The sequence below is a fragment of the Chiroxiphia lanceolata genome, chromosome 18 (genome assembly GCF_009829145.1).
Source record: "Chiroxiphia lanceolata isolate bChiLan1 chromosome 18, bChiLan1.pri, whole genome shotgun sequence".
In the NCBI taxonomy this organism is placed as follows: Eukaryota; Metazoa; Chordata; class Aves; order Passeriformes; family Pipridae; genus Chiroxiphia; species Chiroxiphia lanceolata.
Window position 1 is genome coordinate 15001876 of NC_045654.1, and position 27799 is coordinate 15029674.

Sequence of the window (27799 nt, forward strand, 5' to 3'; positions counted from 1 at the left end):
AAATCTAACCCCTGGTATAGTGGGGCTTTCTGGGAAGAGGTTCCTATAATGAGAGCCTCAGTGTAGCTGGATAAGTGCTAAGTGGATTTGCCTGCTGCAATGAATAGCTCACTAACACCAGGTGATCCTAAAGCATGGGCAAGATAGGGCACAACATTGTTTACTGGAAAGAGAAAAGGGAATATAAGGAATCCCTGACCAATCAATTTATTTGATCTTTACGTACTCGCTCCCGAGCTGGGCTGTGTGAACAGTCTCTGCCATAGGAAGCTCCTGCTTGACTATGTAGCTCTGCAGGGTCAGGGCCAAGGGGCCACTTCAGTTCCTCGCTTCCCTGAGCGCAGCCCTGGCTGGGGCAGCAGTTCAGCTCTGGCTGCCCCACTGCTGCCCCCTCCCCACACTGAATTCTGCACACTATGCATGTGATGGATGCACAAGAGGTTCCCTCGCTGTTCCCAAATGAAATAACCCTCAACTGAAACAACTTTTGGCCTGAAGTGGTAACTGCGGCAGAGAGTAAGAGCGGACATCTTCTTCAGGAGCATGGGAGGAAGGCATCTCTTCTCTGCTCGAGAGCACAGGGAACAGCAAGACACTGCTCTGAAATGTGGCCAATCTGTAGCTGGTGAGTGCCATCTTTCTGTTGGCAAGGCATGTTCTAACTCTCTTTATCCTTCTTTTCCTTCCTGGGGAGCCCTTCCCTGGCCAGCTGTAATAGGGTACCGATGTCTTGGTCTTCTGTCTTGCCACAAAATACCAAATCACCTTGTAGCAAGCACTGAGGACAGTAGCAAGCACTGAGGATATTGTCCTGAGACTTGAATTGATTTTCTCCTTTGAGACACACATGCAGTCTCCACGATGAAAACTGTTGTATCCAGAAGCAGACTTTCAATCCTCACACTGATCCACATCAGTGATTTCAACAGGAGACATTGTTGGCTGGATAGGAACTGGAAGCTCTCCAGACCTCAGTTCTGGACTTTAGCAGAAAGTATGTTTCTTTAGGACTCTGGTGCACTTGTCATACCGCACCGACATATACCGACAGTGTATTTCAAAACCAGCAGCAAGTGTCTCACTACATTTAGATGGAAACCGTTCCAAGCTCTTAATCTCAATTAAGTGTCCAAAATAGAAATTAATCAGCCTTCCATGTTCAAAGAGTTGGAAACAGTGATACTGTGTCTTCTCAAAATATGACAAATGAACCATTTTAAACACAGTGTATAAACCAAACCTGTACAGAAAAGCGCTGAGCTGGTACCCAGGCAGCAAAATAGAAACTCCTTTACCTTTGACAGTATTGCTAAGTCTGGTCAGTTCCCAGATCTGACCTTACTGACAGTCTGTGAGGAGTATGGGAAATGAAACTTAGCTTCTGCAGTCCTCATTTTCCATTCAGAATTCCCATCTGTTGCTGAGAGATTCCTGAAAAGCAATCACCATCTCTCAGTGCAGAGAATGCCCCAGCAATAGCTGGAGTTTGACTACAGGGACTAAGAGAGGTTTCCCCATCCCTAGTTTCTATGAGTACATTAAATTAGATCAGCATTTTGTTTTGGGACAAACCTACATAGATTAATCTTTTGGTGTACTGTGGCCATGCCCATGTTCCTCTGATGACAGGATATCACAGAAGTCATTTAGGAGTTTCCTTGGATCCTCCCAAGGAGTAGCAAATATCTGTCATTCCTATCAGTAGTACTCAGAGACACAGCAGTAGGGCTGATCCGGAGTCCCACTGGACAGATGTGCATCAGTGGAGACAGCATCAGACTCTACATTGCAATGAAATGTTTTATTGTTTAATTTCTAAGAGGTTTTTGGAAATAACGTAAAGGGAAGGCAAGTGAAAACTTGCCAATAGACTGGACCATGGTTTTGTCCAGCCCTGGGCTGAACCCAGAAGCCCACAGTGACTTACCCCTTTCAGAGAAGACAGGTCTCAGTCAAATTCTAGTGACAAGTTTCTCTGGGAATTCAGCCACGGAACTCCTGTCCTGCATTGGCTGCAAACATGAGACAAAAGGATATAACTGAACACCAAGAAGCCTGGAGTACGGACATGCCCGACTATGAAAGCATCAGGGCGCTGTGATCATTAGCAATCTCAGTATCAAGTGCTAAGAACATGTATTTAAGCAGATCCATGTTCTAAGAATCCTCTCATTTATTTTTCTGTTGACCAAGAGACAGTTTATAAGATTCATGATCGAAACTTCAGCTCCCTCTCCCATTTTCTCTCTGGAGTGGACAGCTGTACGCCCTACACACAGCTAACCAGATGACATGGTCATGAGGAGTAGGGATCAAGATGTTTGCTTTTCCTGGGAACATGTAAGTACAGCTAAGATCAGGGTAAGACTTGTCTGTGGTTTTATCCTCTGAGAAGGAAGCAAGTGTCCTAGTGACAGACCCGCGGGAAACCGGTATTACTCTGAGCATTTTCTCTTCTTTTGCATCTAAACCCACCTGAACATGCACATCCAAGATGTACTCATCTCGCAAGAGGGATGTTCTACCATGGGGAGATGGATCAAGGAACAGGAGGAAAGATGTGGAAACATCCTCCTCAGAACCGCTTTACCCAGCTGAGCCAGGTCCAAGGTGCCAGGGATGGCTGTCCAACACAGGAAAAGGAAAACACAACTTCTCTCCAAGGAGTACTCCAATTCTTTCACTTCCTTAGGAGAACAATTTTAAAAACCTGCTCTTTCCTTCTGTGGAGACATCTGAAGTCTTTATTTTCCATGCCATTGTATGGAAGTTTTTAGGCTGGTCTGGAAAATGCTTTCATCCCTCCTTCCTGATAATTTGTTTTCTTCTTTTACCTCCTCTAGTTTTAGTTCTGTTCTTACAATTGATCACTATACCTCTGACTTTCATTTTAATTTACTGATTAGAAATCTAACAAAGTGGTTTTTGCACCATGGGGTCAAAGACTTAATTTCACTCATCCTAGCTACTTTTTCTTGAAACAGAAAAGTTGGGTATTAAAATATTTTGGTAGATATTCAAGCAAACTTGAAACTCAGGTGGTGCTTAGGTAATCCTGTGGACCACTGGAGAGCATGGGGGGGAAGCAAAAGGAGAGGGCAGCTCGTTCATCTTTCTAATCTCCACATTTCTGTAAGTGTCTGGTACTGACAGGAGAAGCAAAACATGCTGCCTGCTGTTGATATGATGTCCTGGTCATCTGTAAAACAAAAACTGGTTGTGTTGGGATAAACTCCTTGCCTGAACTTTAAAGCAGTCACAGGAGTGGGAATGGTTGGTCCCAGCAAGAACCAAAGGAAAATCAGAGTAAGAATGTGCACCCTGGCACAGAGGAGCTGAGCCAACCTACCTCGTATCCTTTTCTGCCTGACTCCAAGTAGACTCCTTAGCTGTTCAGCCAAGGCTGCTTGCCACAATAAAAGGGCTCTAAACCCTGTGGTGCTTGCACAGGATAAACTGTGCCCACTCTCTTTTTTATTGAGACAGCTATTCCTGTCCTGAATCAGTGCAAGTTGTTTGGGCTCTGACATTTCTCTCACTTACCCTTCCTGCAAGTCACAAAGTTCAGGAGCCCACTTCTGCTTCATTTCAGGCAGTGTGGATTATTCACGTCTCTGTTGTCTGACTCAACCCTTTTCAGCTCCCATATCACCATCAAATGCAGAACTTTTGTTCTGTTGTGTGTGATAGCGGTGTTGGAAACCAACATGTCCTGATGTTAGATTTGACATCTAAATAAGGATGGAACTTCAAATTTTCATAGGAACTGAAGAAACCACAGTAGAGAAAAAAAAGATTTCAGTCACATCTCGTATATACAAGGGTTGCCTTACAATGACAATGTGAAGCACCTGGTACCAGAATCCCCCACCTCATCCACTGCTGGGGGGCACAGTGGCAATGGAGGAATAGTGGGAATCTCACCAGATAGATATTTATGAGTGACCTGTTCAGCCAGTGAAATCGTTTTGAACAACAAGACAGCTTTTTTCAGTCTGGAGAAATTGGTACGTTCACCCCAGCTACTATTTATTTTATAAGTGTCCTGCTTATAATGAAAGGAACAATCTTTCTTACCATCTGCCTTGCTGAAAGGCACATTTTGTGTGTCGAACAGTTTCAGAGAGCTAATGGCAAAGTGCACATTACTACCCCAGCAGTGAAAGCATTTGTAAACATCATCATCATCATCAAAGGGGCCTAGAACTGCAAAGGCTGTTTTTTGCCTTGTGAGTTTATGTCTGTAAATGACTAATTGGTAAAGTTTTATCTGCAGAAGGTGGTTGGTGGCAAAAGATATTTACAAGAAAGAAAAGCAGGAAATAATTCATCTTGAGAAGCTGAATCTAATCTGAGATGTTCATGAATTAAAATGGGCTTTAAAAATAAGTCTATTTTCTTTTTTAAAAATACATAAAAATACAATTTTGCTTTTCATGAAATGAGAACTGAGAATACTCAGCCAGAGGGTATAAAAACCTGGAAAACAGGTGAGAGTGAGACCATATGTCTCTTGGTGTTAGATCATGCAAGAGACATCACACAGGAGTGTTTTGGAATGCTGGAGCTGAGCACTTGCACCCACTTGCTGCACTTGCCATAATTTATTAAAACCAAACAAGATACCACATTTTGAGTGAAACAATAGCTTCACTGTGGAAAATAACCACTTGTTTTATTTAGTACAACCTCCAAAAATTATTATTCTTTGAGACAAAACCAAAAAGGAAAAAAAAAAGGTTATTGCAAGATAGGGAGCAGTATTTTCCTTTAGCCTATGAAATTGTTAAAATAATTTTAGTTGAGCTTGGTGTTTAGTCTTCACTGCAGGAGATATTATTCTACCTGTCTGAAATAACTCTTATCAGGAAAATAATGCTCACTACCTCTGTTGAAAAATCAAGGGGTGACTCTTTAAAAGTTATATGACCTCTAAAAAGTACCCAAAATAAAGGAACAACAAGGATGCTGGAATCCCTGTTAGTTAAATGGCCTCCTAGGCTTTCATTGGGTTATGGATGTTTAACTAATAGAAAACATCACCCAGCCTGATTCCTGTTCTAGAAGCAAAATAGCGATAATTTAGTAGCAGGGGTGATTAATGTCATTTACTTACCCATTTTGTTATAGCTGTTACTGAATTTAAAATGCTACTCACAAATTAAATATTTTACAACCATTTTGCTCCTAATTAGTTGCAGATCACAGATTTCCTTTAAACATAATGACTGTTTAGGTGGTGAGGTTTGCAATGCGTTGTTTTTTTACAATCGCTTCTGACATTTTGAGAATTTGTTTAATTTTGATTAATTTCAGATAAATGGGAAGAGAATGTACAATCTCTTTGGAATGGTCTGTTGTTTCAAAGTGCGGTTTAAGTGCACAACATCCTTTAGCTATTAATTTGCACACTTTGCCATATACATGTTGGAATTTAAGAGTCTGAATTAATGTAGCTTAAAGAGATGTTATCTTGATTGTTATTTGGATCAGGATAGTTTAACATACCCTTAATAAAAACAAATACCCTGTCACATAATGACCCCAAAGTTTTTAGGGATTTCTTTTGATGATATCTTTTAATGAAATGTTTAATTCAAATGAGAAACAGTAAAGGAAAGAGTGCATGTCCTCTATATGAGCAGCAGCGAAAGCTGGTTACTTTTTTCCAGCAGGCTAACAAATAGTAAATTTAGGATGCCAGTGACTTCTGAAAGTTGTACTGAAGCCAAGGCAGGTCTGCCAAGAGCCAGGGAAAAGTAGTAAACAAACTTGATACTCTATTTTAGTCTACCCGTCTTAGAACAAAGTTTACATGTGTACAGAACAAAGTTTACACGTGTACTTGGAAGAAACCTTAATAATCTGTTTAAAATATTATCAAGGTGTTCCTACTGTGTGGTAGTGGAGGTTTTTTGGGTTGTTTTGTTGTTGTTGTTGTTGGTTTTGGTTTTGTGTTTTTGATTTTGTTTTTGTTTTGTTGTTGTTGGTGGTGGTTTGTTGTTGTTTTTTTTAAATCACAGTCGATCTACACCTTTATTCTCTTAAGTGTATACATGGCGAAGAGAAAAGTTGAAACATAATGACTGAAGTTTTCGCTGTCAAGTCTTAACAGAGAAAATTCTCTCTTAAATTCTGGACTTTTAAAAGGATACTTACTGGTGGTGTTCACAGCACCAGAGCAGTTTCCTTCTAAACTTAGGTGCAAAGAAGGTGTTGTCTCTGGTTTCTGCTGCAAATGCATCTCTTTACAGGTGATATTAAATCAAGTATTTGGAAGAATTGGTGAACTGATTCTGTCCTACAGAATCTCTAGTTCCCTTTTAGTATTGTCCACACAAAAATCAAACCTTCTTTGAAGGTAGTGCTAACGCCTCACAATTTTTCTCTGCCTAGTCATGAAATCCTTCCAACACCCTCTGACCATTTGAATCTGCTGCCCTTTTTTCCCCTTTCTGCAGCAGCGCTGCCCTGTGACAACCTTTGCCCATCTCAGAACATGTGTAATGTGCTACAGCGACCATGCACAGGTTACATTTGCCCCTTCCTTCCCAAATTCAAACATTTGCTCCCAGATCATCCAAATATTGTTTTAAACAGTCTTTGATGTCATTTGGGGAAAAGCATTTGAATGTTTTAAATGTGGACTCAGTACACTACAAGGAATACTCAGAGGATTGAGACAAACAGGGACCCTTTGCACTCTGTTAACTAATGTCATATTCCCTGCAGTATTTACTAAAATAATTTAGTCACAAAGATAACATTGTGGATAAGGAATATTTTTAAATGTTTTGAAAAGGCACTGTTATCTGTTTGATATTAACAGATGAGTTCTACAATCTTCACCAATAGAAAAAGCTCCTATTCTGTGAGAGAGTGTTTACGGAGAACTGTATCTGAATTTGTCTTGGGTTTGGTCACAGGCTCCTGACTGGTTTGAGCTCCAATTGAAAAATTAGTTCTTCTTGTGGGTTGTTATTTTCCAGGTACAGATTTCAATTAGCACGAAGAAGCTCTCATTCTTGCATAAACGTTCCCAGCTACAGATTGGTATATTTAACCAGGACTTCCCAGCTGTAAGGTGTATAAACACCAAAATTTCATTGCTATTTTCCCCCCATTGACATGAAAGGCAAACATAAACGTGCTCAAGAGCCAGCAGTGTTGACTGAAATATTTCTAAAAGGTCTTTTACACCTTAAGCACCACCACTTTCCTGTGGTTAAATGCACAATATGTGTAAGATATGAAGCAAAGAAATTCTGTAATTGCAAAGACAATTTTTTAGGGCTTGTTAATTCATTTATTTTCATTTTCCTCTTGTGCCAGTAAAGTCTTGCTAAACTAATTCAGTATCTTTCACTACAGGTGATGAGGAATGTTAGATTTTAACGGAAGGTAGGTGCTCTGCTTGGTTAACCAGAGGTGTCTGGAAACTGGGTGTGTGCTTACAAATGATATTTTAAATATAATTGAACCATTAATCTTTGATGGTCTCGAATAATTGGCATAAAACTTGAAAGAAAACAATGTAACAAAATGCCAATATTAATTGTTTTGGATCTGTGAGAAGAGCAAACCATACAAGTTGTAAGGGAAGGGGAAATTAATCTTGAAACAAAGTTTTTAATAAATGTTGCTTAAAATTAAGCTTCACCGGTACTAGTGAGCCATGCAAAGATTGAATTTAACTTTGGAAACCTTCACTAAGGCTGCAAGCTTAAAACAAAGTTATATTGGTTAACAACTAAAAGCAATGGAGATGAGTTTTCAATTCAGTTCTGGACTGCAATTCAGTAGCCAAGCCAAGCTGTGAACATTTCTTTCTGCAGTTCTCTACTGCATTTTGAAAGGACAGTTTATGAGATAGTCAAACTAAGATCGCAGCCATATGTTCATCCCCCTAAAACTCCCAAATTTAAGCTGAATCTTCATGAGCCCTTTGAACTGAACAGTTTGATAACTGAACCATAATTTCATAATTCCATTTGTATAGATCAGCTCCTTTTAAATGTACCAACTGCATTTGCACAAGTGTTTAGTGGTGGAATATTAGAGTTAAAAAAGGAAAGGCTGATATCAAAATTTAACAGAGAAACAAAAACTCTGCTAATGCTGCCCAGACACTGCTCTCACACCTCAACAAACAAAACTATCTTCATATCTAGCACCTATTTTACAGATACCATAAGAATGAGAAAACCTTTATAATTATTTGTTTTTATATAAATTCTTAACTCAGAAGTGAGATGTGACCCTTAGATAAATCTCCCATAATACCCCACTGACTCCTGTTTGGTCAGGGCTAACAGAATCATATCAATTGGAAATTCTGCTGTGGGGGTGGGGGGAGGAAAGAGATGGTTTTCTTCAGTTACTTTTCTTGAATGTCAAACAGATTAGTGCCATAAAATGTCTGGGAGATAAATATGTCTCAGTTTTCAAACAATGAAATTCCAAAATAGTTTGTTAAGGTGAATTCAGTGAATGAAGGAAATAACCATCCTTTTTTCATGCTCCCTGAACTGCAAGTAGTTCACTTTATTTTGTTTTAGGTTGGTGTTCAGGGTTTTTTTAACTATTTGGAAAAAAAAAACAACTAAGCAACAGATTTGGAAAGACGGAAAACTGAATCCTGTGTTTTGCTTCTGATTAGGTTCTGTGGATTGTCTTAACTTAAAAAACAAATAAAATAAAATAATCTGAATGTTCTTCTTGACACTAAAACAAAGAGTGAACTCCTAAAACACTGAGAGTGCAGGTTTTGTAGCTGTAGCGCTCTCCTAAAAAAATGTTTCAAATCTGTCACAGCCCAACTCTCTTCTCTCTCTCCCTGTCTCAAAGCACATTTTAGTTGCTTGCTACAGCAAAATGACCCTTTTAATTTTCTTCCAAAAAGAGCTCAAAGTACAAATCAATAGAATTTCAAAGATGAGCTCGTCCTAGGGATTTTAGGAAGGTATTTTATTTTGTCACTATTTTGTTTTAAAATGTCTGTACAAAAGCTTGTAGAATGCTGAAAGGATGAACTTAGAAACTAGTTAATCCTGAAAAAGATTCTTTCTATTTAAAATTTTGTTTGTTACTAAGAAATATGGGGTTTTCTAAAAAGAAAATGTCCTGAAAACCTTCCTATTGCATATTCTGGATGAGATAAAAATAAGTGTTGCACATTAGTATGAATTAATGCAAAATGTTTGGGCAGTTTGCTGTAAAAAAAATTGTCAAATAAAATTAGGAAGCATTTGAACTGGGATTTAAATAAAATTTTATACTAAACTATATTTTAAAACATGCTCTTTGATAATGAATATTAGATATAAAAAAAAATTTAAAATACCTTTTTGTGGTTTTTTTTCATATACAGCTCCACTTAAATTATCTCATTCAAAGTAGTGCACTTTTGAACCACTAAACTCATTCTTAAATTAGTGTTACACTGATAAACTAATTTCAAACAAATGCAACTCAGTGCCAACACACAATTTCAACAAGAAGCATAATTACAACAACAAATATCAAACAATTTGACTGCTTGAGCCTGTGTGAAATCTGAGAAAGGTGGATTTCTCGAACAATTATTATAGGAACTTTGAGTTGTTTGTTGGTTTGGAGCTTTTTTCTGCTTGGTGCAGACGTTACCTTTTACTGATGAAACACTTCCAGGTTGGGTTTTGATTTTAAGTTTTAGATTAAAATGAAGCTTCAAGGCACAGATATGAATTTTCTTTTAAATGATGAGTCAAAATTGCTTGCTTTCTAAGGAGGAAACACAGCTATTTGCTTTTATACCCATGCCAAACCTCTGCAGTATTTCTTTGAGCTAACCTTTATCCCCTTTCTGGACTTGCACTGCTCTCTGCTAGAAAGCAAGTCAGCTGTAATTACTTACAGGTGAGTTGTTCCATCCTAATGAAATAGCTCTATGAAAACGATGTTATTGAATTGAAATGTAGATGGCAGAAATACATTGATTTATTTTGCATGGATTTTTAAATGCTTAACAATCTCTCCCTCTCCCCTCAGTGCTAAAGAAATTAAGATCCAGCAGAGAGAGAAGTGAACGTGAAGTTCACTTGTAACTTAGACTGGTATCATTTTTGCACAGTTTGGGGATAGAATGAAAAATAAACTTGGTGTAATAGTTTCCTAGTAAAATCTCTCACTTTTTGTTTCCAAAAGCCCAGTGCTGGACACAGCAAGGCATGACACCCTTACAACTCTTACCTTAGTCCTAACATTAACTGAAAGATGATTTTTTTTACTCTGTTGTGCTTTTTTTACAAGTGTGGATAACTCCACCCATAACCCTACAACTTCCCACTCACCCAGTCCTTTTTAACCTTTTAAGCACTGCTCCTGACCCTCCATCCTCCGTGCCACTGGTGCAGGCATTTTCAAGCCACATCCATTTTTATTGACCAGAACCACACTGAAACCTCCAGCTCTCAAACTGCAGCCCCCTCAGAAAGTGTCCCCAACAGCTGTAAAAATAGGGGCTCTTTCCACACCAGCCTGAAACTGCCTCTGCCCTGGGTTGGCAAAAGGAGCCAACTGTCCCGTCCCGTCCCCCCCGCCCCCCGTTTGTCTGCAGGCAGGGGTTGCTCTTTTGGGACTCTTTTCCACTCTCTTTCTCCCTATATATATATATATATATATATATATATAATTATTTTTTTGGCGGAGGAGGGACAGGATTTTGTTTTGTTTTTACAGCAGCCATCCAGAGCCCTGGGTATTGACTTTCGGGCACATGAAAGGGATTTTTTACAGGCCTTCCCAGTGGAAGAGAGCAGCAGTAAAAGGTGATACCACCCACTCCGAAGGAATGCTGTGCATGCAATTAGGAGCAAGCTCCCAGCCAGGGGGTTAGAATTCAAAGCAAGGCAAAAGCTCCCCACCTCCCACAAACAACAAATCCATTAAAACTACCAAAGCCATCAATACTAATCAATGCATCCAGAGGCCATTAACTATTTCGGTGCTCGTTTTTTTCCCCCGGCTGCCTCACAGTCCTCCTTCCACCGCTCCGTAGTCCCTGGGGCTGCACCCCGCTGCCGAAACCCCCCACTTTTGGCTCGGTGGCGGATGGTTTGATCACTTCTCCCCGCGCCCGGAGCCGGCCGGGCACTCCCGGCGTTGCAACAGCCTCATTAAATTCCATTAAGTGCCACTGACTTCAAAGGGCTGGTCAGGAGCGGTGGGAGCGCCAGGACCGGCGCTGGGGCAGCGGCCCTGGGGCAGCCGGGGCTCGGCAGCTCCGGCCCGGCTGGACTCGGCTCGGCTGAGCCGGGCCGGGCTCGGCAGCGGCTGGGGCTCGGCAGCGCGGAGGGGTAGCAGCGAAGTGGTTAATCAATACCAGGGCTGCAGGCAGGGGAGGGGCGGGGTAGAAGGGGGATAAAAAATGCAGAAAGGAAGGAAATGGAGGGAGTGAGAATTAGACTCACTATAAAACCTCCTCGTTCTGATTTACAAAAGAGGAAGGGGGAGAGATGGGGAACGAGTGAAAAGGGGGGAGAAGAAAATGTGAGCCGAGGAGCACAATGCCCCTCTTTCCTGTAGCGGGGATGTGTGTCGGGGTTTCGGCTAAGATGGGTTTAACTACGGGTCCGCAGACGCGGTGGGACCGAGGGAAAAATCACATCCATGTAAACCCGATGGAATTAAACTGATTTTTGCATTAGCTGCCTCTCTCTTCCCGCCCCCCCCCCCGTTTTATTTTTTTTCCTCCCATCCAATCCCTCATTCATAACTCGCATTTAGTGACTGGTTTTCTCATTGCCGCTCCCCTCCCTCTCGGACACTGTCAAGCCGAGCACAAGAGCCTGCTTTGTAGAGGTTTGATCGGGAGAGAGCTGAGTTCTTTGGGCTGACTGCATTTCGGTTACATTCAATCACTTTCGAAGCTATCGATTGGATATGTTTATGGAAACATGTAAGGTATTTTTGGCCATCTGCTAGCTAGGAAATGATTAAGATTATTTATTTTTAGCGAAAGGAACGAGATCTCTCTGCCTTTCTTGTTTTTGATCCTGCAGATAGGAAAATATCCTAAAGAAAATATTGCATTTTTATCACATTAAAACGATTGCTCCGTCTAAATAAAGATGTGGTTGGGGAGTGGTGAATTTGGGTACATTTTAAACTTTTAGAAATCATTTCTGACAACTTTTAAATTACTAAAACGTTTTGGAGGATGCTTTTTTTGTTGTGAATAGAGCTTTTGGGTTTTGGGGTTTTTTTAATTTGGTTAGTTGCTCTTTTTACTTAAAAAATCCTTTAACAAGTTGTATTTGTTGAAAAACTAAGAATCTGGGGAAAAAATAAAGGAACAATTTGAACTTCAGTGATATGCAGACACATGTGGAGAGAGACAGGCATATACAGAATAATCTTAAATTGTTTTATTCTCATGGGTTTGAATGAAAGTCCATTCAAAGAAAACTTTTTTTTTTTTTTTAAAAACTTGAGTAAAAGTATGGGAATTGTGAAATCTGACATGTTTTAGGGGTAAGTTTTAGGATCATCCAGATCAGTGTTTAAATCAAGGGTCCACTTAATTTTTCAAGTTAGGGTGTTAAAAAAGAAGTCAAGGTAGCTGTGCTAAATGAGAAAAGAATTTTATAGCTTTTAGCTGAGCTCAGAGGTGTCTTTGATTTCCAGCCTCTCAGAAGGAGTGGTACTGATTTTCTGAAGTTGAAGCAGGCCAAAAGTCCAATCTGTTTAAGTTTAAACATGAATAGTCAATGCTGCCCTGTGAACATTTTATGAATCTAATTGTTCCTGTCTCCCATGGAGTTTTATCAATTAGTTTTGAATCCAAACTTATAGTTTTGTCCTAAGAAGCAAATGTTTGCTGCTAGGGAGCTGGGAATAAAAGACAAAATGTAAAAATCAAATCTATCCTTTCCGAATGTAGCAATCTTCCACAAGGACGAAGTTTAAAGTTAATTTATAACTGCTTCTGTAAATATCTTTGGAAACTTCTGTGAAATTTTTCTTGCCCTCCTCTCTTCTCTTTGTTTCTGTCTGTCACCCACACCCACAAAGCGTATGTATGTTCAAGACCTAATTAAGAAGGTTTTATAAGAGTTTGTACATGTGTTTTCACACAGACGGTAAAGGTGCAGCGTGCTACTATGCTGTTCATGTGGGACTGCATTAACCCTGCAGATGGGAAGAGTGTTATGAAAGAAATTGTAATTAATAGCATTAAGAAGCTGATTAAAATAAAAACCACGTTATTGCAGCGGGGGTCTCATTAAGGAATAGTCATGCCTGTCTGCCACAGATTTAAGAACTTTCAGCCACAAGGCCTTGAACAGAGGCAGCTCCAGTTTAAGCAAACGCAACAGAGACTCCACCCCCAGTGACATCAGATTGAGTTACACTGCAAAAACACCCCAAGATCTGCAGAAAAAAAAAATCATCTTTTCTCCTTCCCCTTCTTGATGTTTAAAAATGATAAAAACGCCATTCTTCTCCAGCATTAGACGCTTGCAAGAAGCCCTTCTTAAAGCAAACTAACAGCAGAACAAATGACTTTCCTCAGCCTCCGTTCCAATGGGAGGGGACAGCACAACCGCACATTTGCAGCAAAACACCACCAAAAAAAATCCAAAGAATTCCCCAATGTCCCCCAGCCCTGAAACACAGAAATTAAATCAATCAATTCAGCATTACAATAGAGCAATTCTCCTTTCACGGAGCAGGCAGGTGGAAAGGGCTGTGGCGCACAGCGACAAACCTGGGTCTGGGGATGGACGGTGGGCAGTTGGGACCTTTCATTAACTTTATTTGCAGTTTGTTCAAAAGTTAAACCGACAAACCCGTTCGGAGCTTGCTGTAAAGTTACACGTTTTTCACATAAATATCCAAGGCAGTTGTCTTTCTTTAGGATGTGTCATTTCCTGTGTAGCTATAATAATATACTAAGTAAAGGGATAGCAATGAGTTTACATATGTATAGACGATGTGCACAGGAAAGATAGCAGGATGTTGTGTATATACAACAGCAAAATTCGGCAGAAAGCATTTTGTTAAAAAGTTTGGAAAATGACCACACTGAAATAAGAAACAAGCTTCAAGTATGCTTGGCATTCAAGACAAGACCGGCAAGTAAAGATTTATGGAGAAGTCAGCGTGGGACAGGAAAGGCTCCCTGTTCAAAGATTTGGGGAGGTGGATATCATGCTCAGGACACAGGTCACCAAAAAGAGCTACAAAACCAACTTACTTCTTACCTGCTCCCCACGTGCTTTATTTTACTCTGAATTGTACAATGCTAAAAGTGTAGCAAGGCATAAGGAAACTCTCTGGCGACTGACAGCAAGCTGAAGGAATTAACTGCGGGGATATAGGAGCTCACCTTTGCTCCAGAAAGGACACCTTCCTTTTTTGCTGTAAGATATCTACTTTTTTTTTCCCCCCAGCAGTAAAGTGTCAAACCCACAAAGGAACCGATGTAATTAGTGCTGGTACCTACCACTAACTCAGATCTCTGAAGACAGACCAGTGCAGCTTTTCAAATGTCTACCATTTTGAAATCAGAAAAACGTTTTCTAACAGACAGAAGAATCCCTCTTGAATCCCCCCTGGCCCTTTTGAATTCACGCCCTGCCTTACATCAAACGTTTTTTTGCTGATTAACTGCACAATCAGGTCCCCGCAGATCAGGGGAAGAATGGAGAAGAGAAAAGCAACCTCTTTTCCAGAGAACAATACCATTATTTCAGCTCCATTGGACAGGAATGTGTGATTTCACAGCCCACTGCCCTTCTCTCCCATCTCCAAAAACACTGCCAGAGATCCACTGCTCCAAGTCCCCACCCATTAGTACCCAGATCCAGCATTTACAACTTGGGCTCAATATTTGTGCATGGGGGGCTACACACATATATGAATACATATATGGAGAAAATATCCAAATCAGAACCAACTCCCAAGCCAAAGAATAGATACAAAGGAAGTTTAGTTTATTTTTAAAAATAGCTAATATCCTTCTTTTTGTATAATGTAAAATTCTAGTTCATACCGACAAAAGTTATATTTTGGGGTTGGATTTGGTATGAAGGTACTGAACAAATGAAAGGAAAGGATATTTTAAAATTAAATAATGCAACAATTTAGAAAGAAATATACTTCTTTTTTTTTTCCCCAAAAAAGACAGGTAACTTCATAAAATGCCAGTAAATACAGTTGAAGGGGAAAAAAACCCTCTTTGTCCCCACAAAAGTGTACAAAAGTTTATTGCTATTTCACAGCTTACCCAGTTCCTTTGCTGGTAAGTTTGTCTCACTGGTGTATGGAAACATTTTCATTTTACAAACATCTGTTGAAATCGACTGTTGAAGAACTGAGGAACTATGTGTTTGGAAGGGGAAATAACTGTACAGTTGTTTGTTAGTTAACAATACAGCAGAAACCTTTCCAAAAGAGAGACTCACCAAGACCTTTCCCTGTGAGAAGGACTATCTCTCAATACTCTCTCAGTCTTTGTTGATGAATGTTTCAATGATTCCTGTGTTTTATATTTGCAGGACAAGAGAAATGCTGGAAACCTCACCTCCCTAGCCTGTAAACTTTGATATCGCCTGATTTCAACTCAACGGCGTGTACAAAAGGAAAAGCTCTTGTCATGAAAGTGCACTGGAGTGACCTGGTGTGTTCCAATCGGTCACAATTAAATCCCCTGCTTGGCTCAGCCCGCGGCTGCGGGAGGAGCGGGAGGGGAGCGTGGCCGTCCACGCCGCTCCAGGAGGGAGCGGAGCAGCTCCCCCGTGGGCACGCACCCACGGAGCCCCCCAGGGAACGCTCCTCACCCACAGTAATAATTACTATGCTAAACTTGACTAATTTAGCGGTTTGTTTAGCCCGGGCAGTGGTTGCTTTTCTAATTGCGGGAAAGATGTCCAGCTTTGAAACCGAAATAGACACAAAATAGCTGCAACCTCTTGGGCAAGGCACCCTCCCCCCCGACCACACTCCTCCGATCCGGGACGGCTGGGGATCAGTTTTGTTCCCCCAACACAGCACCGCCGAACAAAAGAGAGAAAGAGAGAGAAAATAATATTTGCTCAGGTCCCCCCTCTGCTCGCCTTTGATTTATCTGTTTACAACCGGGGACCCCCTCAGCTGAAACAAAAAATTCAATGAAAATGTAGTTGGAGAAAAGGCGGGCAAACTACTGGAAAAAAAAAAAATTTGTGAATGGAAGAATGTGTTTGTGCATTCATTGTTAAAATAAAGAGCGTGCCGTGACGTCGGCACGGGGCAGCCAATGGGCGGAGGGGTAATATTTTTAAATATCCTCCCCGGCAGCCAATGGCGGGAGCGGTGGCAAAGACTAGCGCAGGGGCGAGCCAATGGCGGGCGGGTATGCTAATGAGGAGCTGGTCAGGCAGGAGCTGAATGTCAACTAGTCAAAGATGGAGGCTGGAGCGGGGAGGCCATGAGGTTGGTACCGGAGGATTTGCCCACGTTCCGATCGATGAGGGATCGGCGCCCCGGCACGCCCGGGGCGGCGGCGGCGGGAGGCGGGCGAAGTGTTAGAGAGGCGCGGAGCCGCGCCGCTCCCGCCACCTCTTTTGCGCTTCTTTTGGCAACTTTCCCCCCCGCGGCGCGGGGACCCCCTCGTTCTCTCCCGTGCCGCAGGTACCGCGCGGGGCCGGAGCCCGCCGGCCCCGCCGCCGCCCACGGCCGCATCCGCCCGCCCGGGGAAAATGGCGGGAGCGCGGGCCCGAGGGGGCGCGAGGGGCGCGGCGCTGACAATGGCCCGCGGGGCGAGCGGCGGCGGGACGGGCGGCCGGGGGCGCCCCCCGCGCGGGGCAGAGAGGGTAGGGGCGGGGGGACCTGGCGGGGAGCGCGGGGCGATGCGAGGGCGGGGGGAGCCGCGGGACGGCGGCGCCCCTCGTCCTCCTCCCGTGAGGAGACTCCTCCGGCTGCGCTCCCCGGAGAGGTTTCTCCGCGGTGCGGGAGGCTTTTCCTCCCGCATTGTAAGTGCGGCGGTTCCCCGAGTGAAGTTTGGCTGGTCGGTTTGCGTTCTGTCGTGCGATCGATGCGAGGTGTTGAAAGGAGCGGGCGGGCGGAGCCGCTGAGGGCGGCAGCGGGGCTGGGGATGAAACTTGGGAGCGGCAGGAGTGGGGAAGGGGCGGCTGTGCCCGCCGGCAGCGGAGCGGGGAGCGGGGACAGCGCGGAGCGCATCGCCCGTGCGCCGAGCGCGGAGTAGCGCCGGGAGAAGCAATGCCGGCGGGCAGGGCTGGAAATCTCTAGATAGTGGTGAGCTTTTTTTTTCTTTTTAACCGTCTTCCTCTCTCAACCGTTTCACCCATGCAAACAGTCCTTAGAAATGGAGTGGGACCCCGCGAATGAAATTCTTGTCGCCGAGGCCGGGCGCGCTCCCTCCCCACCCCCAGCCCGCGCTGAGGGCTGTTTCACTGGAGGATTCGCGGGTGCTGCCCGCTCTCATTGTGCCGCAGCGCTCCTCCTGCAAAATGCTATTCCCATTTTTAAACGTAGCAAAACTCCTGTCTCTCTAGATAGCATGTAGAATTGCTTTGCTAAAAGATCCTGGTTTAGAAGCTCCCTCTTTTTTTTTTTTTTTTTTTTTTGGCTAAAGCCCCCCCAAAGAGCGAGGCAGTAAGTCACATGCTATCTCCAGCCAGTATTTATATTGGCTTAATATATAAATCTCGTAAAACTAATGCTTTGCTTAAATAGTCCAGAGTTTTTGCAATAAACCAGGGTGCGCAGCCTAAAGTGTTTCTTTGGCATTCTTGCACTTTGCCCCAATTCCGCTCCGTTTCCCTCCAGTGTGTGGTCTTCGAGTTGTGTAAGGAAAGCTCCTACCCTCAAACACAAACCTGGGACTCTGGAATTAAAAAAACCCCCACTTCCTAAAGTTTAACGTACACTCTTCTAGTTTTGTTTTCTTTTCTTTTTCTTTCCTTCTTTTTTCCTTTTTTTTTTTTTTCAAAACATCTCCAAACTAGCCTAGGTTTCTGGATTAGGGATAAATTATTGTTAAAAAAAAAAAGGAGGAAAAAACTGAAATGTAATAATAAAATAAGAATTATACAATTTAAGATTCTAACTGGGCTGGGACATTTCCAAATCAATTAGCTTTTAGTTAGTACTGCTATGATAAAGTGACAACTCCAATTCAGTTAGTGCATTTTCTCACTCAGCCCAAATTCCCCCACAACCAAATCAGTTTAATTCATTTTAGCATTTAGTACAATTCTTACTTGTCTATACAGTTCATGGAAAGTTGTTTTCTTTCAATCCAAAGTTTGGATTTCTTTGCACAGAAATCCTTTGCATTGTTTGAAATAAAAGAATTTTATAATTTCTCAAGTGATTCTTATTTAACAAATAGTTACGTTTTCCAGCTTTAAGTAAATGGTAAACAGTTTAAGCCTAAAGACTAACGAGTTGACTTTTAAATGTTAGTTATTGCTAAAATTATTTGGAATCTTTGATTTTTAATGATTAACTGATGTTTTCTCCTTACTACCCATATATTCTTTTGAAAAAGGAAAAATTATAATAGTAATGTTTTCATGGTGCAAGTAGGTGATTTTTAAAGGTCTCACTGCTGAATTGCAGTTGTGTTGAAACCTTGCTTAGATGCCTGTGTGAAATAGCAAGACTTCCTTAGCAATTAGAAGTGAAAAATTTAAGCTACTAGAAGCATATATGTCATAAATACCAAATATTTTAGCAGCTGATTCAGATGAAGACAAGAGAAAGGATATTAACTTATTGTGTCTTTAATATTTAGTTCATACACCTACTTTTGTAAAATACTGGGGTGCTGAAATGAAAGGACGACAGTCCCAATTCTGATATTTGCTTTCACATGCTCTAATGCAGTAAATTTGTAATTGGTAAGGGAAAAAAAGTCCCTAAAGCAAGCTTATCTAAACTCTTGCTGAAGTTAATTCAAGATGCATTTGTGAAATATTAAAATCTAATTTTAAAGAATGACATTGATTCAATGTGGTTGTTGAAGAAACTCCTTTTTTTTGAATGTAACAAATCTGTTTTAGAGCAAATCATGCACAGAAGGCCATCACTTGGAGAAGTTTCTAACTGATTTATCACTTATTTTGGAAAGTCTCTGAAGTATGCTGTTGTCCAGAGCCCTTTTTCTGTTGTACTACTGGCAATTATGATGAGCAGTGCAATATTAAAAGGGCATTGGCTGGCAGAAACATGACCCCCTTTAGCAGCCCACCCTCTTCAGAGTGGGCAACAACCCTAAAATAGATGCCTCCTCCAGTGTATCTATGCACGTATGTGAAATAAGGTTTTATAAATGTGAGAGTGGTTTTAAATAAGGAGAGAGATTCTGGTTATACATTTTGATGTGTCTGTCTATACAAATGGGCTGGAATAATTTAAACACATCCTATTTAAAACATTGCCGGGAGCTTTCAAGGCATCACATTACCTGCTTTGTTTACCAATAGCTTGTGAGTAATTAATTATTAATTTCTACAGACTTCCATACAATATCTACATTGAAATTTTATAATGATTTCTTTATAGTTTTTCCTCTTAGAGAAACTTTCCCCCTTATGTTCAAGGTGGTCCCTTATCAATGTCTATAGGGATTTAGTGCTGATGATTTGTTTCTAAGAATCTGTGGTGTTTATACTGTGATTTTTGAGTGGTGACACACAGATGCATGTGAGATTCAAGCACAGGCGCTAGGTATTTTTATATCTAAGTTTCATCTGTTCTGTAACATTTCCCATAGCAAATCAAAGCACTGTGTATGTATACCATTCTATATGTATACACCCCCCCCCTCCCAGCTTTTTTCATCTGTATTGGTCAACCATCATAAAATCACAGCACAATTAAGAAAACTTCTGAAGGCACTGGAAAGGGTTGGCACTTTCTGTGATTTGTTTAAGTTGTGTAGTCATATTCACTGACTGACCAATTTGGGGTTTATGGAAACACATACATTTGGGGATGCCGAATTATGTCCCTTGTTGTTTTATTCTCCATTACTGCAGAAAAATATTTTATCGTATAAAACCTTTATAACGTACTGTGCCTAGATATACTGGGCATGTAGCACAAGACTTGAATGGTTTGTTTAACAAGCCATACTAACAGTGGTCTTTTTCTATCTCTCTGCCTTTTTTTCTCTCTGTCATTTTTTAAACTAACTTTTTTGAGTTTTGTTGTTTTTTGGGTTTTTTTTATCTTGTCTAATTAGGATTGCAAATAAACTTTGTCATGCAGAGTTTATTGGGGCTAAACATAAAAACGTTATTGTGGTTAACACTGTAATGTAACAGTCCCTTACAAAAGGATGCAGGGACAGCTGTGCAGAACGTGACAGCGGCTGCTGGTATCGCTGGCTCTGACAATGTTGCACTACTGTCTGCACAAATAAAGCAGTGCAATAATATTGTCAAAGCATTTGGTTCCAGTCCTAATACATCCTTTATGATCAGTTACTGTTGCACACACAACCCTTGACATTATGGCATTCTGCAGTTATTTAATGCATTTTAGTAGGGAACCAGCCTCCTACTCTGATTTCTTCCCTCTACCACAAAGGCTCAAACTAGCATTAAAATGCCAAGATCATGTAGAAATTGCCTAAAAAAATCCCTACCCATGTGTTTGTTTATTTTGTGTTTGGGTTGAGTGGTGTGTATGGAAATTCCTTGGGTTTTGTTCCCCATTTTGACTGCTTCAGTGTACAAAATGGATTGCCCTTTCTGCCACTAGCCTGGGTTTGTGTGTCCAAGTTGTAAAATAAAAAGCTGGCCTATTCACATTTTAAAGCCCTCTTGTCCTCCTTCAGAGCAATCACCACCTTTAAAAATATCTTGACCAGCTTTGAATATTTTCTTGCTTCTGCTCTAAAAATTAGAGTTTTATGGACCTAAGGATGTTACTGTTGTATAAAGAATTCAGTGATTTAATATATACACATGTATTTACACACTATTTAATTTTTGCTTCCTATTGATGTATTTTTCAAGTTCCATCGTATTTCACTTTTAGAGAAATTACTGTTAAGATTAAAGCAATATTGATATCTTCATTTTCATTTTAAAAAAATAGTATAAGATACCTAAATAATAATCAATTTGGATATGAAAGACAATCTTTCCCTGCACTTCCTAATATCAACGGGGAGCGAGGCTGAGAGACGTGGGGATGATGTAGGCCTAGAAACAGGAACACTGCATTCAGAATTGATCTTTAAATAACAATATGATGGTGACTGTCACTCGTGGTGTAGTTGGAGGCAGATGTGGTATTTTCCCTTGCAGCTGCTAAGAAAGGGGTTTGGAGGGCTGGGGGATGGGACCTTCCTCTCTCTTTTTTTTCTTGAAGCCTTGAGCTGTTACCTTGGGAGCAAAGGGTGGGGGTGGGGAGAGCCGTCATACTGGAAATCAAATCTAGGTAAACGAATGCTTTCAGATCGCACAGCACATCCCAGGCCATGCTGGGGTGTGCTGGTGAGTGAGCCATGGGGAGGCAGAAAATGGAGGACCACATCCTGAGGAGAGGAGTGTGTCCCATTTTAGAGGGATGAGGGGAAGCCGAATCCTCAATAACTCCAATTCTCCAGTGAACAGGGGAGCAAACAAAAGACACCTTTTCAGTCCCTCTGTTTCTGGGGGGAGCTGAAGCCTGTCTCCCTCTCACGCCCAGAGGAGAAGGCTAAGCCTCCATGCCTGATCCGGAGGCACGGTGCTGGTGGCCCATGTGGTGTACTCCCAGGCCTCAGTGGAGGTAACCTGAGCCGGCATGGCTCCCTTTCTCCAGAGCTTTTCTTTTCGTCCATCTCTGCATTGTAGTACGGTGTCCATTTTGGTATGCATTAAAGAACAGGGAGGCCTGTGTAGCTTTGACACTTTCCCCTCTTCCTCCTTCTAAATCTTGATTAATTAATAGGCAGGAGAGAGCAAAATCTGTAAGGGCTTTGCTGGGGGGTGTCTTCCCCTCACATCATCAAAAGGAGCACAAGAGTGACCAGAGTGAAAGCATAAAGGGCCCTTTCCTGCCCCTGACCAGGCAGGAAGAGAAGGAGAGTGGACCAGTGAGAAGCTGGAAGCCACCCTGGAGCAGGGCAATGCTTTGTTCTCTGTGTGTGTGTGTGCTCATGGAGCCCATCAGTGAGTGAAAACAAGTGCTAGTGAAAGCCCTGGTGGGGCTGATGCAGGGCTGTAAGATGGCCTCTCAGACATGTGAGCCTGCCTTGTTTGGAGGTGGAGAAATCACAGGGGGAATAGATGCATAGCTGTTTTCCTGTATGAAGTTATGTCTTTAAAAATAATATGGTCACTACACTTGAAAACCTCCCTTGGGTGTGGGGGTAATTTGAGGCGTGTGATACAAGGAAAGGCCTGTGCCATGACAAGGACCAAATCCCATTTGCAGAGGGAAAGGGACAACCTTCTGAGGCCTCCTGGCTCCTGCTGGGGCTATGGAGCTCACGAATGCCCTTCACTGAGTGCCAGCTCTTGGGAAGGCAGGCCCCAGGCATGTGAGGGGAGAGGACGAGGTTCCCTGCAGATTTGGGCCTGGGATGGAGATTACACATTCCAAACCCTCCCTTCCCCACTTTTTTTTTTTTTTTAACCCTGCCTGGCTGAGGAATGTAACAGGGAAAAAAAAAGCAGTGGAGGAAAGAAAAAAAAAAGAGGGGAGATTCGGAAGCAAAGGCCCCTTCAGGAGTCTGTATTTGTGCAAGGGAAACCATTTGCATGTGTGTGGAGATGCCAGAGTTTGTCTCCAGTTGGGTCGGAGGGGGAGGGCGCGGGAGGAATGCGGGGAATCAGGTCGGGCTGCGGGGGGAAGGGCTCCGGCAGAGCTTCCATCCTGTTGTTGCATAAACTTGTTAAAAGAACCCCTCCTCTGTGGAGGCAGCACACATAGGGTATTAGTGTGGTGGAGGAGGCCAGACCTGTGCCCTGGCTACACAACCAATTGGAGCGGAAAGTGAAATCAGATGGTTTAAGTTTTCAGAGGGATTTTTTTTTTTTCAGGGGGACTTTTTGAGTCATTGAATTGAGTGCTAGATCTCTTTTAAGGTCGCTCCTGCTCTGGCCGCTCTTGGGTGGTTTGGTGAAGGGAGGTGGCCGGGCGGGGGCAGGAGGTGCCGCTTCCCCTCCTGTTGTGCCACTGGCCCGGCTGTGCACACTTGGGCTGGGCCCCAGCTAGAAATCGAACCTCTGCCCCTGCAGGCTTGGGGATAGGGGCTTTGTGGACAGGTGGGGTGTGTGGTGAGGGGAGTCTGTCCCTTGCCATGGGGGAAAGAGTTACTTGGGGGACCCCAAGATTAGCCCCACATATGCTCTTCCCCAGGCAAGGAAATTACAAGGCCTTTCACTTGCCCTGTACACGCAGGGCCAGCAGTGGGATCGGCACTTCCAGGGTGATAGTATTTAGCCCTATTTTCCTCCTGCATTTAGAACCATAAGTCGTCATTTTTTTTTTTTTTTTTTTTTCCCATCAGACAGCAGAGCACTGGTAAACACCATGCAGAAAAGCCGTATTGTGGGGTTACAAAGTCTGGGCTGTTTAAGGAGCTCTGTCATTCCTTTTAATGGAGCTCACTGACGCAGGTCTGGGTTCTGCCAGCCGAGGAAATACTGCTGCTGAGAAAAGGGTTATTGAAACCCACAAACTAAATATTATAAGCAAGAATCAAATGGCAGGACATTCTGGAGTGTAATCCCTCCTGATTTCAGGAGAAGGGGAATGTATTGGTAAGTGGCTGTGGGTGACAGAATCTGTGAGCTTGGTGGGTGAAATGCACTTGGAAATGTGATGTTTTCAGAGAGGATTATCAACCCTTACTCTCTCAAGTCTCTCACACCTGGACAAGTTGACTCTTGCATGGAAGCAAGAATCCCCTTTTTCTCTGGACAGATTTGTACAAACTTGCTAAATAGACTTAAGGAGCCAGGACTGGAATGCTAAGAATTTTTTCTCTCTCTTAAAAAAAAAGGAAGGAATTAAAAAGGCAACACTTCCCAGTTTTAAAACAATGATAAAATTATTAAATAGGATGGAAAACTCTAAATCAACTCTCAGCCTACAGCTGTTTCCAAAGTGTTTGCTCTGGCCTTTGGTAATAGTGTCAATTCCACTGCAGAAAATATATTGTAGACTATATAATGTATTTAATTGCAAGATGGCTTTTAAATGGTCTCCTTTCCTCAGGCTAGAGAACTGGCAGTGACCAGGGAAGCAAGGCTGGACAAAGCTTTGTGCCCTTCTATGTTTTGTGAGATTGCAACTGAGATGAAAATTTAAAAAACCTGCTTGCCCCGAGTGACATCTTTAACCACAAGAGAAACAAGCAAACAAAACAGCAACAAAGGGAAGGGGAAATGGCTCCCTAAGCTAAACCAGGGAAGGCAAGGTCTGATCTCACAAGGACCAGAGGCCTCTCAGCTCCAGAGACTCAGCTCACTACTTCATTTATCCCAAGGCTTCATTGTAAGGACACTTCAGTCTATTTGTCTGCTAACATCAGAAAAAGGGGACTTAAACACATAGCAGTGGCTCGCTAAAGTAAGATTCCCCATATGCACTGCCAAATAAAAAGCTTCCATTATTGAGCAACATATAAAATGCTATTTCCATACCAGTCTGGGTGACATTTCCATTTAGTTTCTCTAACTGTGATTAAAGGCAAGAGAGGTTTCTAAACATATCTAGAGATGCTGAGCCTCCTGGTGTATAAATAGCATGCATTTCATAATCTCGTGTTTAAACGTTTATTTTAAAATAACCCCCATATACATTCCAGAAAGTCTCCCTGCTATAGGACATAGTGCAACCCAGGCTTTGCATATTATTTGCAAACTCAGAGGAATATTACTGGAATACTAGTGGAGGCTGATTCAGTCCTTTATTTTTCCTGTTTTGTTTAAAAAAAAAAAAAAAAAAAAGCAAGGTGTGGGGAGGCCTGTGCCAATACACCACTTAGAGATAAGGACATTTTTGAGACACATCTAGGCTCTCAGCACAGATCCAGAAGCATAAAGTAACTTAATTGCCTTTGCTTGGAACTTAACTTGAGGCTGAGGTTTCTAATTACATCTCTTACCCTCCCTTGCCAGTTGTAGCTTCTGCAACTACCAAAGTACTTAAGTTGTGAGGAAGTCATCAAATCGTGCTTCCCCCCCACACTATCCATGCATTAGCAACATCACTTGACGTGCAGATTGTGTGTTTCCACTGTAAACTTGCCAGTGGGTTTGTCTCTTGGGCCACTGGAGAAGTTAAATTGTGTGTATTAAGTCTAAGTCTTGTTTGAGATAACATCGAGGCTGCAGAGTGGAAAAGACATGGTAAACAATAAACAAAATAGAGACCGGATGAGAATAGATGGAAAGGTAAGGCTGAGCCGAGTTGCATCTTTTTTAATGTTCTCAGTCCAACTGGATGTCTAGGTTGCAGGGATTCTCGGGAAGCAGTGGCAGGATTAAACCTGAGGTTTTGCCGAGGTAACAAGAACACAGAAGTTTGATAAAACTCAATTCTGAGCTGCTTTCAGCAATCTCTGTGACTATAGCCTTCTAATTAGTGTGAGCAAAGATTTAATACAAATAATGTGCAAAAACATACCTGTTTTCTTCCCCAGGCATCATGAAGGATGGGGAGAGGGAGGGATTGGGACAGATTAGAGATTTTGTTTATCAGGCATTAGAAAAAAACAAACATTGAATGGAGCTTGCCCAGCTCCTTTTTCTTTGGCATGTCAGGCAACATCAAAGGGGATGCAGGGCTGCCTCACCAGCATGCTAAAAGCCAGGAACCTCTAATGGCAAAGACCAGATAAATGTGGCATGGATAAATTAGCCAAGAATCCATGAATTAGGGGATTGTCTCTCCATTACACTCTTATTTAATCCACTGGAAAGCAGACTGAGGAAAGAGAAGCTGAATGTGTCAAAATCATGACCTGGTTTAGGATGGCCTGGGAATGAAGCTTCCTTCCTCTGGACTCTCAAGTGTTCCTATGTGACAAATGCACTGGGGCAGGTTAACTGGGAGCCAGAGTGCAGAGGAAGAGTCTAGCTGGCAAAGCAGCCCTGAAGTCGGAGGTATCTCAGCTCTTCCCTGGGGATCATTTCTGTGGCTGTTAGTGTGTTCAGCACTAAGCCAGCCGCAGTTGAAGATTGTGCCTTCCAGCCTAGGACAGAAAAGGTGCTGGGGAGGGGGAAGAGAAGAAAAAGCCAAACAAAACAAGCTAGGGCAAAACACGTGTGCGTCTCCAAACACTGTTTAATCTGTGTGCATAAATGTGAAGTCAGTGCTGGACAGCCAGCCCTGGAGATCCTGTTTCGCTTTCTAATTTTTGGTGTGTACTTAATCCTGTGATTTCCAGTGAAGGGAGGGGTATTTTAAAACACTGGGCTCTCCAAGTAGGAAAGCCCTAGAAAGGAAGTTCTCTGAAGGCTTGACGCCTGTTACTAAGAAGTTCAAAATACAACTATCAGTTAATCAAATAAATAACGCTTCCCAGCCTCTAACAGCTAGGCAGCTAATTGACTGAGGCTATTAATAAAGGAGAGAAATTTGCACAGAAAAATGTGAGAACTGGGGACGGAGGAAAATATCTGTTCTGGAGTTAAAAATGTCCTGGGTATAGCACCCATACACAGATTCTGTGGGTCAGAGATTTACTCCGTTCCTGCATCCTCACTCTCTCAGGAGCGCATGGTGCTGTCATCCGTAGGGCAGTGCACAGCTTTCTAACTTTTTACCCCTTCCCCATTTGCAGGCATGGAATGAAGCTCCCTCCAGTCACCTGCCGCAAGACACATTATCCAGCTTCCTAACCTTAAGGATGAGACCCTATCAATATTGCCTCTGCTTTTGTGATCAGGGTAGTAGTGCAATATTGCTTATAGGGTCTTTTCTTTTGAGGGTTATTCTTCATGGAGAGAAGAAAGCCACATCAGGAAAAACTAATCCTATGTGCCCACCGAGTTAAGGGAAAAGTTGTGAAATGCTGAGCGTTGTTAGATAGGCGAGTAATTGTGCAGAGATGTTATTTGTGACAAATAATCGTGCTATTCTGGTGACTCAGGTTGTGAGTAATGGGTATGTTTCTGATGCTATCGCACAGGATTCAAAACGGCCTCGTGTTTTAAACACATAAGCAGTGATTGAAACCAGAGAAACCCATCAGGGCTCCTTTTCAAAATACTATGAGTCCCGAGACATTTGAAGGGTGCCTATATTACATACTGATGTAAACACCCACCAAGGGATGGGAGGAGATACATTGCCATACTTGCTGTTTCCGTGCCTGATCCCAGCCCGAAAACGAGTGCGATGCGAAGCAGAGCACAGCACAAAGAGGCCGAGGCTCTAATCTCAATAACCTCCTCGAAACAAAGCTCATGCTTCTGCCTGGTGAGCGCGGCCCGCCGGGCTCCGCAGCCGGGTCCCGCAGCCGGGGCTGTTCCGGGGTCGGGCGGCGCAGCGGGGCCGGGCGCTGCCTCCGGCCCTTCCCAAGAGCTGCTCTCTGAGGTACGTGGGAACGGAGCAGGGATGGGGGTGTTTAATCTCCTCTCCGCTTTGTGAGGATCAGCTGGGGGCTGACAGCAGCCGGGATGGCCGAGTGGGTGGCCCTGCCTTCCATTTCAGGTGGTCCCCCCGGTCCCTTTCGGGACCTCAGGGGCCCAGGGAAAGGGGTGGTGGGAGGGGACTGAGAGCCGGATCAGGGCGCGGCGGAGCAGCCGCTGCCGCGGGGCTTTCCGTCCAGGTCCCCGGGCGCCGCGGGGCCGCTGCC

At 42.8% G+C, this 27799-nt stretch overlaps 1 protein-coding gene and 1 long non-coding RNA gene across 3 annotated transcripts in view; one reads left to right on the plus strand and one right to left on the minus strand.

The window, feature by feature from the left end:
* Positions 1 to 27799, minus strand: part of TOP3B (DNA topoisomerase III beta) — a 92816-nt gene that overhangs the window by 47038 nt on the left and 17979 nt on the right. The gene's annotated exons all lie outside the window — the stretch shown is intronic.
* Positions 16430 to 27384, plus strand: LOC116795713. Its single transcript, XR_004360139.1, has 3 exons — positions 16430 to 16458; positions 23501 to 23753; positions 26783 to 27384. It is a non-coding gene; the product is annotated as an uncharacterized LOC116795713 (long non-coding RNA).